At 38.2% G+C, this 4,250-nt stretch overlaps 1 long non-coding RNA gene across 1 annotated transcript; it reads right to left on the reverse strand.

The window, feature by feature from the left end:
* Positions 1–3,265: 3,265 nt before the first annotated feature.
* LOC123099337 (uncharacterized) lies at positions 3,266–3,852 on the reverse strand. The gene is made up of 2 exons (XR_006448145.1): positions 3,725–3,852; positions 3,266–3,577 (listed from the first exon to the last, which is right to left on the reverse strand). It is a non-coding gene; the product is annotated as an uncharacterized lncRNA (long non-coding RNA).
* Between the last annotated feature and the right edge of the window lie 398 nt (positions 3,853–4,250).

Consider the following 4,250-nt stretch of genomic DNA (forward strand, 5'->3'; position numbering starts at 1 on the left):
ATAATGTTTTAACAACAAGGGTGCACATGCGTTCGTGTCTATAGAAGCATATTTCTGAGTGTCCCGACAAGCATGGCCCGTAGCACCGGCTGTTGGTTGTAGTTGGTTCGTCTGTCACATTGGAATAAAACTCACTGCTTGGCCCGCAAAAAAAAGGACTTGAGATACATTTTGGGAACTAGCTACTGTTCAAAGCTATCGATGCTAGATCACATAAAATTTGAACAAATCTTGCATTAAATTCCTCCACAGAAGTACTGTAGACTGTAGTTAATAGCAGCCGTTGCAGATGGATTCTGTTCCAAAAACAGCTCAGACGACAAGCTAGCAGCAAAACACCAAAAACCATAGGCCCACCCAAATGAGGAGAGCAAGAGCTCCCCCATTGAGCTGCGCGAAAAGGTGAGCTCCTAGATCAGGCTGTCGTGTCATTTTCAGTAGCGTTTTTTCAGGGCAAAGCGTTTTTTCAGGGCAAAGCTTGCTCGTTTTCCTATCTGGGATAGAACCGTACCGGGTATTAAATCGCCTTGTAATAGGCTAGTTCAAACACTTGGTCTGCTATGCCATCGTGCATATTTATTTTGCCTGATACTGTTAATCCCCCATACTGAGGATACATTATGTCTGCTCATAATCTGTAGCGGTTTATTCAAGTTGTTCTTGCACACAAGAAGTTGAAAGGTCCTGGCGGTTTACCGCCGGACGGGTCATGATGCCCAAATGTATAGCCAAGGTTTATAACCAAGGCTGTATTTGAAAATAATCAAATATGAAAGAGATGATACATGTGACATTGAATCACATCGTTGGTTTATCAACTTTTTGTAGTAAGGGTAAGAACCCCAATCTTGAGTACTGATAACTCCTCCCATATTTTGCCAGTTTATGATAAAACCGTACCGGGTTGTAATAAACACCGGATTATCCATATATAATACTGGCGACTTGTAGTCGAAACCAGGCCGGATCAATAAGCACCGGATTATAACTAATCATGTACTGACAACTTGTAGTTGAAAGCCAAGCCGGGTCAATAGACGCCGGTTTATCATAAGATATTACAAACCACATCCAAGGAGAAAAACTTGGCAAATAAAAGCATAAAAAGAACATGTGAGGCTTTTCATGGGCTACCAGGCCCAAAATCGAGGCTTTTCATGGGCTGCCAGGCCACTGAGTTAAACCATTTTACAAAGCCTTTTAAGATGGACCTCACATAACCAATCATCGTTTTAACTTTAACAAGTTCAGGGTCTGTATAAGATTGACTTGCCAAACGTTCGGCGGGTCATACGAGGATTACCTGGACGGAGTGGCTTACTTAAAAAAGGCAGGATAACCCGGGGGTTTAGGTGAATACACCTAGCTTCCAAGCCTGGCTTGATAGCCTATTACAAGGGTGTAGACTCTTTGTTCTTTGAGAAGCAAAGAGCCCCCGAGCAATATTTTGAGCTGTGCTCAGTGGGTGCCTATGTTTGAGTTGTGCTTTTGCCACACTCTCTTTGGCCTCCAAGTGATTTCCTTGGTGGCCTTACGCCGATCAAGAGGTGTAGCTATGGTTCGAATATGACCAAGTCCCCAAGTGATTTCCCTAGTGGTCGTACGCCGATCAAGAGGTGTAGCTATGGTTCGAAGACGACCAAGCCCCCAAGTGATTTTTTTATATATGGCTTTATAAGCCGGATCAATGGGTAAACAGAACTCCGCTTTATAGACAGAAGCCCCCATGTAACCACACATGATGTAAGAGAAATAACAGAGATCCCGCTTTAGCTGAGGCTCCGGTTTATTATATTGATCATAATATATACATTGTCATAACTATGTACATAAGAAGAGCCTGTGCCTCAAGTATAGTAAGGCCGAAGATGAGTGATATTCCACGGCCGGTGGGTCTCCTCCTCTGATTTACGTGAGTCTTTGTGCTCTCGAACATTGTTTTGTTTTTAAGTCTTGAAATCAGTATTGAAATATTAAGTGGATAATCGCAATACTGAATTTTAATACCAAAATTAGTGATATACAACTGAGTGTGATGATTGTCATTTTATATTTCAGTACTGAAATCAATATTGATATATTAATGTGGATAATTACAATACTAATTTTAGTACTGAAATTAGTGATACATGACCGAGTCGGGTCATCGTGGTGCTGTATTTCAGTATTGAAATCAGTACGGAAATGTTAATATGTATAATCATAATACTGAGTTTTAATACCAAATTTAATGATATAGAACTGAGTCAGGTGCTAGTTGTGCTATTTTTGAGTACTCAAATCAATACTGAAATATTAACATAGATAATCGCAATATTGAATTTTATACCGAAATTAGTGATATAAAACTTAGTCACGTCATCCTAGTGTTGTTTTTTGTATTGAAATGAGTATTGAAAAATTAACGTGAAGAATCACAATACTGAATTTTAGTACCAAAATTAAATTAATGATATACAAGTGAGTCGGGTGATCTCGTTTTGTATTTCAGTACTGAAATTAGTATTGAAATATTAAGGTGGATAATCGCAATACTGAAATTCAGTACCGAAATGAGTGATATAGAACATAGTCGGGTCATCTTGGTGCACTAGTTCAGTATGGGAATCAGTACTGGAATATTAACGTGGATAATCAAAACACTGAATTTTAATACCGAAATTAGTGATATAAAACCGAGTCGGGTCATCGTGGTGCGGTTTTTCAATATTAAATATTAACGTGGATAATCACAATACTAACTTTTAGTACTGAAATTAGTGATATAGAACCGAATCAGGTGTTAGTCATGCTATTTTTGAGTACTTAAATTAATACTGAAATACTAACATGGATAATCGCAATAGTAAAATTTATACCGAAATTGGTGATATAGAAGTGAGTCGGGTGATCGTCGTTTTGTTTTTCAGTACTGAAATCAGTATTGTAGTATAAAAGTGGATAATCGCAATACAGAATTTTAGTACCGAAATTAGTGCTATAGAATAAAGTCGGGTCATCTTGGTGCTGTATTTCAGTACTGAAATCAATATTAAAATATTAAGGTGGATAATCCAAATAATGAATTTTAGTACCGGAATTAATAATATACAACTCAGTCGGGCCATCATGGTGTTGTTTTTCAGTATTGAATTATTAACGTGGTCAATCTCAATGCTATATTTTAGTACTGAAATTAGTGATATAGAATTGAGTCATGCGTTCGACGAGCTGTTTTCAGTACTGAAATCAATACAACAATATTAACATGGATAATCGCTGTACCGAATATTAGTAACAAATTTGTGATATACAGCTAAGTCTTATGATCGTCGTTTTGTTTTAGATAAGCAGTGACGGCCAGTCGAAACTAGGTACTCCCAATACATTTAGTTGGGACAAAGTCACATCATGTTTTAACCCTGTGTGGGGGATTAGAAACAAACATAACATTGGCATCCGTCGGGAACACAACTAGCAACATGACTGACACTGTGCCCGTTCCATTCGTTGCAACGCGATTTGCATACATCCAAGTTACAGTCACCCTTGTCGATTATTGGTCTGCAATTACCCGCCGTCACTTTCACGGCCACATCTGTGGAAGTAATTAACAAATAGAAAAATCAGTAGGTTGCGATGGATCAACTACATCCATGGTTATACTAATATTGAACTTGGTAAGAGAACATGCATAGACATACAACAATTAGATGAAAATAACTTCTATGAAGAATTAATGTACCTCGGGACAGAACCACGAGAGTGACAGCAAGGACTAGGAGGAACATGCAGCGAGTCCTCATGATTGGTGGAAAACTTTGCAAGTTACCGTGCTGATATGGTGAGCTTTGAATCCGATCGAAGATGTTTTGGTGTGTGCCTAACTCGGGTGGATGGCAAGGGTTTATATAGGAGGCTCATGCTTATCTTCTCTCAAAATATTAATTGTGTTATAACTGCCAAAGCAAAGATAAGGTTGGACAAATTAATGTACCAGACCTTTTTGATATAGCTTACCAGGTTTACGGCTTGGTTAATTAATGCACGGAGTCTTTTTCAGATGGCTTACCATGTTTACCGCTCCATAAATTAATCTACGAAGTCTTTTTGAGGTAGTTTATTACGTTCGTCGGGTGGTAAATTGTTGGAAGTGTGCCCTAGGGAAAATAATAATGTATTATTTTATTTTCATCTTCATAATTAATGTATATACTTTTATGCTATAACTGAAATGGTTCTTGAATGTGAGATTAAGAGGAAAACTCAGT

The sequence above is a fragment of the Triticum aestivum genome, chromosome 4D, assembly GCF_018294505.1.
Source record: "Triticum aestivum cultivar Chinese Spring chromosome 4D, IWGSC CS RefSeq v2.1, whole genome shotgun sequence".
NCBI classification, from domain to species: Eukaryota; Viridiplantae; Streptophyta; class Magnoliopsida; order Poales; family Poaceae; genus Triticum; species Triticum aestivum.